Source organism: Eptesicus fuscus, chromosome 10 (assembly GCF_027574615.1).
Source record: "Eptesicus fuscus isolate TK198812 chromosome 10, DD_ASM_mEF_20220401, whole genome shotgun sequence".
NCBI classification, from domain to species: Eukaryota; Metazoa; Chordata; class Mammalia; order Chiroptera; family Vespertilionidae; genus Eptesicus; species Eptesicus fuscus.
Window position 1 is genome coordinate 35,990,838 of NC_072482.1, and position 12,478 is coordinate 36,003,315.

Genomic DNA, 12,478 nt, shown 5'->3' on the forward strand with positions numbered 1-12,478 from the left:
GTCCCAAATTGGAGAGGGTGCAGGCCGGATGAGGGCCCTCCCCCTACCAACCCTGCCCCATGCACAAATTTTGTTCACCAGGCCTCTAGTTTATTTATAAAAAAGTTCCGTCATTTCGACGTATGTACATATGTGCTTTATGTTTTTTATTATTTATTTACCACAAGTAAGGGTCAGGAATTGTTCTCTTTCTTTTAAATTTTTTTTACTGTTTCACTTCATTACTGCTGTGTATGTGTTCCATGTGAGTGACATAGGTTCTTATGTAGGTGGGTTCCGACTTATGGCGAAAATCGCGTTACATCATGCCACAGGAACGGATCTCCCACATAACCCGAGGACCTACTGTAGTTTGCTAAATAAAAATACTTTTTCTAAAATCCTTAACCTACTGCCACCTGGCCTGTGTGGCTCAGTGGTTGAGTGTCGACCTATGAACCAGAAGGTCATAGTTTGATTCCCGGTCAGGGTACATGCCTGGGTTGCAGGCTCAGTCCCCAGTGTGAGGTGTGCAGGCGGCAGCCGATCAGTGATTCTCTCTCATCGTTGATGTTTCTATCTCTCTCTCCCTCTCCCTTCCTCCCTGAAATCAATAAAAATACATATCTTAAATCTACTGGAGAAGGAACCTGGTCAATTATTAAAGATACAGGTTATAAAAACAAGATGCAAAGTCCAAACAGGAACCATCATAGACTTATTGTGTGAAAAGCCCCAGAGCGGAACAATAGTAAACATTTCATCAGAGCTGGCCAAATCCTGTCCATTGTGCTGAGAGGAGTTGCAGACAGGTAACAGAAAAGGCATCTGGCACTCTGTAGGCTTAATAGTTGATCGCATGGCTGCAAGTTTTGGACACATAAGGTAATAAACTTTCTGAAGGAAGCCAAGAACGCCTTTGCTTCGTCTTAGTGCAGACCCTTCAAAGAAAGTTCTCCTCAAGAGAAAGGTTTAAATAAACCAAAGAATCACATCAGATTTGTAATGTGTGTGTTTTTAATCAATATAATTTGGGGCACAGATTCTTCTCTTAATAAGCAAATTATCCTAACATAATTTACAAAATACACTTACTTTTCCTTTCATAGTAATTAGTTAGCAATACTTTGCATGGAATTTGCTGACGAGGGTGTAAAGAAAAGAAAGACTAAATGTTATTCCAAATCTTCCTCTTTCATCTGTGATCATCTCTCTCCCATTCTTCACCCCCCAACCCACAGAAATTGGGCAATAACTAGACCATACTGTCAGATGAATGATATCCTAGGAATCAGAAAATGTTTATGAAGACATTGGGTCATTTATGATGAACTAACAAGTATTTCTAGAGCATTTGAACAAGTAAAAAGAAAAGGATAAATACATAGCGGGCATGGCTCAGTGGTTGAGTGTGGACCTATGAACCAGGAAGTCACAGTTAGATTCCCAGTCAGGGCGCATGCCCAGGTTGTGGACTCATCCCCATTGGGGGGCGTGCAGGAAGCAGCTGATCAATGATTCTCTACCATCACCGATGTTTCTCTCTCCCTCCCTCTTCCTTCCTCTCTGAAATCAATACAAATATATATATATATATATATATATATATATATATATATATATATATATTTAAAAAGGATAAAGAAGAAGTCTACAACCATTAAATACCCACTCTAGTTCCCATCTTCATTAGCTCCTGCAAATTGTGACCTTGATTTTCCCCACTACTTTCTTTTTTTAAAAAATTTATTTATTGTCTAAAGTTTTACATATTTCCCCAGCACTTTCACTCCTGCTCTCACCTTTTAGATTTGTCTTTTCATGTTATAATTCAATGTAGGTCACAACACTCCCATTCCTACCAACAAAAACTTCTTTTCTGCATGAATTAGGTTTTGGCAGCTTTCCTATGACTCTCAAGTATCCAACCCCTGTCTGTTCCTGCTTTTATTTTATCTATATACTTTTTCAAGAACCTACATAGTGCACAGGGTGAAATGTTGCAATCATTTTATTTATATAATTTCTATTTTTAAATTACTTTATAGAATTATAAGGAAAAATATAGTACATAATAAAAAGGAAAGCACACAATTACAGAAAAGCCTACTTTTGACAGTGTGGCCTGGCAAAAGGCCCACTGCAAGTGAGGCTTCCAGAACATTATTAGCAAGGAACTGTCCTAATTCTTTCTTTTAAACATAAATGACAATACCCAAAGCACCCAAAACTAAAGGCAAAAGGAAACATCTGTTCTAGTTTTATGTGAATTTTAAGATGCTAAAGACCAATCAAATCAACTAGTTCATACTCCATCAATGTCAGATTATTCCCTCTGTGTATCTTATTTGCTCGGATTACTCTAGTTATAAATATCCCAACTCATGAAATGTTCAAGCATTTCTCACGAGATTATTACTCATTCTAATAGCAAAGACTGTTCATAAGTGTTACTATGTTTGCCCTTAAATTTCCTTTGTAATTTTATAAAATATTATTCATCCTACTTATGTAACAAGCCATATTGACTTTTTTTTTTATTCTCATTATCTAATAGTTATAAAACTCTCAAAATAACCAGGGTTTTTGTTTATTTAAGGCATTTTCATTCTACTAGGACAGATAAACTATTCAGACCAATGGAAATTCTTCTAAGTAATTTTATGAAAGTTGGAATTCAAGAAAGGGGATTTTCTTGAAGTCACTGCGAAGTTGTAATCAAAAGTTCAAGGTACCCCTTTTCACTTTGCCTATTGGACTGGTATGTCTTTACTAGTCATTCAAATGGGGCAAAGGCAATATCCTTTTAAAGCCCAAGCAAATTGGGTGTTTGACTTGTATCCTGTCAGAGGTAACAAATTGGGGGGGAAAAAGTTCTAGGAAAATATTATAACTGTGACAAGTTAGAAAAATGTTATTCTACCCTAGTCTAAATCCATGATTAAATATCTTATGAAATTAGCTTTAATATCCTTAGATAACAGCAGATCTAGAAAAGATTTCTAGAAAAAGAAAAAAGCAAACAAAACGAAACAAAAAACACACAACAACAACAAACAAGAGGAAAAGATCAGGGAACTACCAAGAAATAAAAAAATCTTTTAAAGTTAGAGACCTGGGTCTAAATGAGAGTACCATTTGAAGGTTTTAAAACTTTGAATGTAAAATAGAGTGACCTTTATTACCAACATTTTTATAAAAAGGGTTATTAGTTTACCTCTTTATATTAATTTTTAGCATCTATAACATGATGGGGTTTTTTCTTGTTATTTTCCATCGCAGAAATAAGGCTACTGTCAATTGTAATAAAGAGAAAAGCACTTAACCATCTAGAAATATACTATTATGTAAAGTAATGACAAAATAACAACTTTTTCTGGCATTTTCAACATCAATGATTCATCCTTTAACCTCAAATACATTTTAAATATTGTTTTATTTATACTTGATTTTTTGTAATTCTGATGTCACTATCCACTAGACATAGTATATAATCGATGGTCATTGATTACATAAAAAGTGTAAGGCCCTCAAATTTAAGTTTTCCAATAAATTTTACCTATATTCTTTCTGTTGAGCACTATAATTTTTTCAGACAATTTAATAGTACCTGTGGCCACAGGTCATCATTTAATTTGAGTTCTAAATATTTGTTTTTTTCCAAGCCAAAGGAAAATCATTTGGGCAAAAAAATGAAAAAGGATCACAAGTCAAATTTATAGAAAATATTCCTTTATTAACTTTTGGTCGAGAATATGTTTGTATATTTTCAGAAAACAACTCCGAGACATGTGGATTCCTGCAACAGAGAGGAATTGACAGGAGTGCTCCAGCCATGAAGTCAGAAGAGAAACAGTCCAGAGATGGAAGACGCTGACGATACCTTGCCATACTAGCAGTCAGCAGATATGCGTCACTGCAGATTGCCCAGGACCAAACCAGAGAGGGTCGGTCCTGCAATACTACCATTTGGCCACCATCCAGAACTGAAATATCATTGCTGTTATGAACACATAAACAACTGTTGGACATAGAAACCGGGACTCAAAAGAACTGTTGGCCCAGAAAGAAACTCACTATAGACTGATTCATTTGCCTCTCAGCATAACCATTATTGCTTGTCTCATTTTCGGTTCCTATAAGTGTATTCCTAGTATCACATGAGCTCACTCATCTAGGGGAAAAGATGAACAACATAGACTGAAGAACAAGAACAGCATTGATCAGACTGTCAGACCTCAGAGGGAAGGTAGGGGAGGGTGGGGACAAGGGAGATAGATCAACCAAAGGACTTGTGTGCTTGCATATGAGCCTAACCAGTGATCACGGACAACAGGGGGAGGGGGGCATGCGTGTAGGGGGGTTTGGGAAGGGAACGGGGGGAGGGGGTTGATGACAAATATGTGATACCTTAATCAATAAAGTAATTTAAAAAATAAATAAATAAAACAAACAAATAAACAAATAAATAAATAAATAAATAAATATTTGTTTTTTTAATCTAACAAAGAGGACATCTCTGGAAAATCACCAGATTTCTGGTTTGCCAGGACTAGATTTCCTTCCTATATTTCATCACTTCTAAAAAGGCCCAACCCCAGAATTATATAAGAATCAGTCATTTCCTCCCACTAACAAGAGACCTTTCTGTAGCCAGAAGACAAATACCTTAGACTTAGGTACTTAGACAAATATCTCAGCAGTATATATTTGATCAATTATTCTTAAATATTACTTTTATTCACAATAATAGTTGCTGACGTTCACTACAGAGCTTATTATGCTCTGGGCACTGGGTTAAGTACACATATCTAGAGTACCATCTCATGAATCCTCATAATAATCCATAAAGCAGGTACTATAATTATTCTTCTTATAAAAGACTAGGGGCCCAGTACACGAAGATTCATGCATGGGGGAGGGGGGCGGGGGGTCCCCTCAGCCCGACCTGCACCCTCTCCAATCTGGAAGCCCTCAGGGGAGCCCACTCTAATCCAGGAGTTTCTGTCTGTCTTTGCAATCATATGAGTGAATTGTCTGAGACCCCAACCCAGTTTGGTTTGTTGCTCACAAAATAATAGAGGCTTTTTTTTCTTTGCTTCATTGGTGGAGATTTCCTGGAAGTTTTAGGATATCTTCCCTTTAATTTTTCCTAGACACTCTGATTTTACTTATGTCTCTCACCTTTGCTTTCCCTCCATCTCCCACTGCAACAGTAACTTGCTCCAGGCTCACTTTGCTCTAGTGTCTAGGAGATCCATCTGCCACCAGAACTACAATTCCCAGCATTCCTGGTGCTCCCCGCCCTCTTGGTTTTCCCTTCCTGCTCTGTCTCCATCCCACAGCCTCCCGCTCTGCCAAGTCCTCCAAGCCACCAGCTCTTCTTCTCTGCTCTCTGTCTGGCAGCTTGGGGAGCCAAGTTTCCCAAGCCGCTCCACTCTCCGCCGGCTCTCCCGCTCTGCTCTCTGCCCAGCACCTGTGCATGCAAATTAACCCGCCATCTTTGTTGGGTTAATTTACATACTCACTCCTAATTGGCTGGTGAGCATAGCAGAGGTATGGTCAATTTACATGTTTCTCATTTACTACATAGGATTATATAGGATAAGGCAAGTGGGGCTTAGAGAGATTTATTTATTTGTCCAAAACAATATGGCCAGTACCTGGAAAGCCTGAACTAGAATGTTTGGGTTTTCCACGTGCATGGAGAAATCTGGGTGGAAGCTTTCACCACCATATCAGAACTACTGCGATAGCAAAGAATTCACAGGCACTGTTTCATGGGGCTGAAATACATTTAGGCACAGAGTGTAGTATCCACCAGTAGATTCTTGCCTCTAACTTCTACCTGTGTAACCCCACAATCTTAGAAGAACCTTATTCTTCTAAGACCACAATCTCTTCCCCATGCTCCCCTCACCCTGCCTTTCTACTTCTCAGAGCTTGAGATTTTCAAGGAGCTGAAGAGTAACTTTGCCATTGCAGTTCTGACTTTTGACATTTTCGGAATTGGCAAAGTCACTAAGACTTCAGGCATATAACAACTGTTACTCGACTGGATATAAATTGAACTGATTTTTTCAATTAGGCAAATTGAGAAAAATTCTACTTTGTGCAGAAGCTGATTTTATTCTAGTGAGCCAACTGCACAAAATTACCTGTTAGGAAAAAAATGTTTGTCTTTATGTTGCAAATATTCTCAAATAATTTGATTGCATTTTCAAGAAATGTGAGGCGAATCACAACTGCTGGTCAATGTTAACAAGACGGATTAATCTCCTCAAGGAAAAAGACCTGCAGTGGTTTGGCTGATATCACGGCTTCATGCTGACAGGAGAGAAAATGAAATACTGCACATAGCTGTGTGCTGACGATGACTTCATGCATTCTAATTGCCTGCACATAGGCCAATTGTATTCAGGTGTCCTTTAAATGCCTCTTCCTTTAAATCTCTAGACCATTTCTTAACATAAAAGAACAACTTAAAACCACTTGTAATGTATGGGGTCATGGGTTGTGTCTATTTTGAACTCCTCCTGACTCATGTCTTTTCTAACAGTCCCCGAGCATCCCTTGGATTAGATCAGAGTATGGGGAGCCTAAATTAAAAACAGAGCCTAGCTACTTTACAACCAAGCAAGGAGTAAAGGAGAAATTATTCCTATTGAAACACATTCTAGAAAAGCAACTGAAGCCACCAGGTCACCAAAAATGTTTATCTGATTTTTAAAGATGCTGTGTGAAGGGGCTGTAAACTCTATGTCATTCAACTAATCTTCATAACCTTGGTTGCTCTGCATGCAAAAGCTGGCAAGAACTGTAAAGCGAACTTTGAGATTAGCTAATTAAGGTGCATTAGGAATTTAATTTATCTAAAATGTCATGCTACCACAATGCACAAGTTTCAGACTCAGTGCGTGGGCAGGAAGTATGTAAGAAGATGAGTCACCATCTTTTGGAATAATTTTTTCTAACCTAATGATCCATAGCCACCTCTCTTTTCCACCCTCTAGTCATACCACCCAACCCCACAGTGGACCTTAAGGTGACCCATGACCTCACATCAAAATCCTTAGCATTTGTTTTCCTAACATGCTGAATCCTCCTGGGAACTGTTTGCTATTAACTCCAAGGAATTAAGAGAGCTGTGCCCCCACCTCTAACCCCATAATCACTTCTTCTGGAAGCTAGGACAAGCTAGGACTTAACCTCTCCAACCAATCATTTTTTCTTCTGTAAAATGATAATAATAATAATACCTGTTCTACCCACTATGTGTATGTGGAATCATAATGCCTGTTCTACTCTCTGTATGTACGTAAAAGTATTTACTAGCAGTAGTAATGCAGGGAGCATTAATCAGTGGCAGATTAATTATGGGGTCATCAAACACCACTCAACACCCAATATAGGTACCATCAGAGACAAAGACACTTTATTTTCAACTGTGATGTCTAGCACAGGGTCAGCAAACTTTTCCTGTAAAGGGATAAGTAAATACTTAATATTTTGGACTTTGCAAGTCATGTGGTCTCTGTTGCATCTATTCAACTATGCTATTGTAGCATGAACACAGCCATAAATAATACACAAACAAATGGGTGTGGATGGATTTGAACCCTGGCCCTTAGTTTGCCAACCCTGATTTAGACTGTGTGACAAATATGATTGATGGGTGCATTTAAAGTGGGAGAAGTGGAAATGGTTCCTGTCACTCCCACCCCCTCACACCCAGTGGCTAAAAATGAGGGGGGGGGAGGATTATGTTGTAGCTATGCTATTTGCCCACCTATCCTATTCTTCTCTTCCAGATAAGTTGAGGGAGGATATAAATATAAAGGGTTCCTTCGCAAAGTTTGAGGAATCTAAGGAGGAAGAACCTGACATGCTAACGTTTCAGAGTAGGATTTCCACTGGCATTAGTCACGCCATAGGAAATGCAGATAAACAACAGACTTAACAGGAGGTGTCTGTACAAAGTGGGTGGTGGAGACTGATGTTCACCAAGTATTTGGAAGACATACAGAAGTGGCCACGTGCCCAGCAAGGTGGAAGGTAGCTAGGAGAGGCAGCAACATGCTAGTAGAAGAGTCACCCAGGCAGAGGGCTTCAACGCAGACCACGAAAGCTGGGGAGAAACCGAAGGTGCAGCTACACTTCAGGAAACACGCAGCACCTGTGAGAGTTATGGTAAGGTTCCAAGAGAGCAGGAGAGACAGGAAACATCCCCAGAAAGAGCCGTGGCGATTACTTTCACTGGGAGCCAGGCTGGGAGATGACAACAGAGAACACAGGTAGGACTGGTTTCAGAGGCTGCACAGGGCCCACACTCGGGTAATGCTCTGCTGTTGCTGTCTTGAAATTCTTTTTTTTCTTTTTTCCTTTATTGAATTTTAGAGAGAGAGGAAGGGAAAGGGATAGAGAGATCGAAACATCGATGAGAGTGAAACATCATCTATCGGCTGTCTCCTGCACACCCCCTACTGGAGATCAAGCCTGCAACCTGGGCAAGTGCCCTGCCTGGGAATCAAACCAGTGACCTCTTGGTTCCTGGGTGGACGCACAACTGCTAAACCGCATCAGTCGAGCACTGTCTTGAAATTCTTAATTATTTTGTAACTAGAGGCCCCACATTTTTCTTATGCATGGGCCCCCTAAATTATGTGGCCAGTCCTGGCAGCAGTACAGCCGGCAATCTCAATCAGATACTGGAGGTGGTCCCACCCTGTTAGTTCCACCAGGAACTAACCTGTCCTCCTCCCTTCCCCACAGATGAAGCACAAGGTGTATGTGAAGTGAATAGCTTGGGAGGAGAGAAAGGAGAGACTGAAATGGAATTCTGATTTGTTCTAGGACTGAGCTATATGTATTGAATTTAACTGGAAAAAAAAAAATTACGAGATAAAATTGAACTTACCAGGAAATGTCCAGGTTAAATTCTCTACCTCAGATGGGGATTATAGGAAAGGGATATTGAAGAGGTAACTAAAGAGCAAAGTTGAATTCAGTTATAAAGAAATAAAATATTGGGTATATGCCCTTGAGTTTTATGGGATGTGAAACATAACACTGGTTACAGTTTTATAAACCATAAAGTACTGTAAGACTTTCAGGCAATAGATGTAAAGCAGTTTTCCTTTAAATCGCTCTTGTTCCTACTCCAGCTTTGAAAAAGAAAAGCAAGAAATAAGACTCATACTGGGGCCTGGAAGCAACCCGAGTTCAGGGACTTTCCAACAATGCAATAATTGCACAGGACATCTGAGAGGGGGGTGGTTGATGAGGAGTTTTGATAAGAGGAAAGATACAAGTCTATCCATTGTCTTTCTCTGGCCCTCATTACTCTCTTTTAGGAGCCTTTCCTATTTCCCCACCTGTGTTTCTCACCTATGCCTTTCACTCAAATGATAAAAATGAGATCCCAGTGATCTCATTCTACTCCACCAGGGGACTTCCCAGCCCACACTTGCCTGAAGTGTACCCTAAGCCCAAACATGACCCCTCACCCACCTACTGAACTCTCACTCTTCCAGAATCTCAGGACGGTGTTAAGAAATCAACCTGGCTAAATTTAAATCACTTAGTAGCGTGACTACCCTAACTCCATATTCCTTAGTCTGTATTAACCCTAGTGAATGAAATTAACCCTTTACTAACTCTAGTGCTTGAAATTAAAATAGAAGTAGCCATTTGTAAGAGAGGTTGGGTTGAAGGTAGGGCGAGGACAAGATTTCTTTAACTCATACCACTAGGCTGTTCTTCTATGTACAATAAGCCATGGGAGAGGGAGGGTAAGAAATCTGGGAACATATATTTTTTTCTCCTCTTCCCTCTGAACATGCTGAATTCCAAAATCCCCTTTTCTCCACTATCCTATTTTGTGTCTTAGTCCAACATTCCTTTTTGGAGATCCAAGCTGAACCCAGGGTTTACAGAGCAGATGTGTCTTGGCTCCTAAAACCTGGTGCTGAGGGTAGGGGAGCAGGAAGACTGGGGTTCTACCTGCCTGCCGGGGCTCCAGGAGCATATTGCAGGTAGAGAAGCTCCTCAAACTTCAGAGTACATCAGAATCACCTGGAGGACTTATAAGCACACAGGTTGTCGGGCCCCACCCCCAGCGTTTCTGATTCCATGTTTCTGGGGTGGCGCCTAAGAGTCTGCATTTCTAACAAGTTCCCAGGTGATGCTAATGCTGTCAGTCCTGGGCCCCCACACTGAGAACCAAGAGTAGGGCAAGGTAGGACTAAGATCCAGAAAATTGCAGAGAAGCCTCAGCATGTCTACAAATTCAACTGGAAACTCTGTTTTTCTCATCACTTAACCTAGAAATACTAGGCTCAGCTGAAAAGGATCATATTAATTGTAACTGCTTGCATGACTAATTACAGGCCTACTTATTACTCATACTCCAGCAGGTGCCCTGTTTGAGGGGATAGACTTGTAGGTTACAAAATAATGCCCTATAGGCCAAAACCTCTTTGCAGATATGGGGTGTGTGTGTGTGTGTGTGTGTGTGTGTGTGTGTGTGTGTGTGTGTGTAGCAGACACATTTTATCAGAAGTTTTTACAAAATAATCTAGATTGTTCAGATTTTATTGAAAAAAAAAATCAGAGGATCTGTCGCTATTGAGCCTATCTTGCTATGTAATGACATTTAGCTTGAGTTGAGTCATGGCTGGCCCATTTAAATGGAGCACGTACTCGCTAGTTCACCATTCATCCTTAACCACTCTCCATGACCTATGAACATTGAGATCCAAGAGTCAATTGCCATTTATTTATTACTACATTTGCACTATGTTTTTCCTCTAGAAATTCCTCTCCGTACCTAAGGAGAGAAACAAAAGCTACATCAAAAGTTTTGTGTATCAAGAAAAAGAAAAAAAAAGAAGAAGAAAATATTTAGTAATGACTCCCCCTATGGGTTTAATATGCAAACACTCCAGCAGCTTCACCTGGTTATTACCCACCTGTCTTTGGAAACCATTTGAGTTTGGGTCCTGTCTGGACAAACTGGATGGCAGGCAGAAATGCATGGGGGAGGGAGTAGAGATGAGAAGCAGACTCTAAGTGCTGGGTGGTCAAAGAAACTCCCGGAAAGGAATTGTCCAAAAGAAAAAAAGCTGCAGTCTGTCACAAACTTGATCCAAGGACAATGTCACATTGCAAGGGAAGAGGGAATATTGTGCAAAGGAGAGAATAAGATGTTGAAGATGCCTCCATGGATGGACATGCAGCCAAAGCTGAAGCTGGAAGGGGCCTGCAATAAAGACACAAATGGAAACAAACCAGGAAAGGCTAAGAAGCTGGGGCTTTGCTTTGCGAACTGGCCATGCAGTAGGAGGGGGAGGATTTGTGGAAGTATGCCTGGTCAATGTTGGAAACAGCAGAGGTGGCAGAGGCATCAAGAGATCTTCAAGCCAGGTCAGAGGCAAGGACTCATTTGGAGGGCTAATAGTCACCCACTGGGGACCACTTCCTAAATTAACCTGAGAAAGGTGGAGAGGACATTCTGCAATAGTCTCGGTAGAAACCACACTGATCTTTTACTCTTAGCCCCCTGGCTTTCTGAACTTGAAACCTGTGGGTTTTATTTCATTCCACAAACTGTTTTTGTGCACCACTATTCCAAATAACAAGCACACAAGAACCTTGCTGGTGCAAGCAATCACAAAATAATAATAGTAGTAATAATAATAATAATAAAATATGTTCTTCTCTCAAGTATGTCATAGTCCAAGAGGAGGCAGCATCAAGATGATGGAGTAGAGAGACTCTGAACACATGTCCTCTCACAAACACATCAAAATTACAATAAAATATATAGAAGAACTATGGCAGAGAGCCACATGAAGAGTAGCTGAACAGAATTCCTACAACTAAGGCTATAAAGAAGAAGCCACATGGAGACAGGCTAGGGGACAGGTACAACTCTGGTTAGGATTCACACCCAGTGTGGTGACTCACAAATAGGAGGAATATCTGAACCACATTGATTCTCCTGAGAAGCAAGGGGTCCAAGCCCCCCACCAGACTTCTCAGCCCAGGGCAGCAATGCCTGGGAGAGGAGTCCCTAAAATACCTTATTTTGTAAAACATCAAGGATTATATCCAAGAGAGATAAAAGGCTTTGGGAGATGATACTGTTGTTTAAAAAATCTTTTAAATATGTCTTTATTAATTTCAGAGAGAAAGGGAGAGTGAGAGAGAGAGAGAGATAAATATCCACGATGAGAGAGAATCATTGTTTGGCTGCCTTCTACACAACCCCTACTAAGGATCAAGCCTGCAACTCAGGCATGTGCCCTGACCAAGAATCAAACTGTTCATAGGTCGATGCTCAACCACAGAGCCACACAGGCCAGGCAATGATGCTGTTCTTAAAGGGCTTTTGCACAAATTCACTTGTTTCAGGTTCCAAAGTGGAAGCAGCAGTTCGAGAAGTACCTGGGTCATATGGGGAGGAATTAAGTTGACTAACTTTAGGATAAGGGCCTAA

General features: G+C 40.4%; 1 protein-coding gene and 1 non-coding gene across 2 annotated transcripts in view; one reads left to right on the top strand and one right to left on the bottom strand.

Annotated features, from left to right (window-relative positions):
* The window catches only part of FILIP1 (filamin A interacting protein 1), a 177,857-nt gene that overhangs the window by 109,467 nt on the left and 55,912 nt on the right, over positions 1–12,478 (bottom strand). The window lies entirely within an intron of this gene.
* On the top strand, positions 2,711–2,839 carry LOC114231176 (small nucleolar RNA SNORA27). Its single transcript, XR_003617151.1, has one exon. It is a non-coding gene; the product is annotated as a small nucleolar RNA SNORA27 (small nucleolar RNA).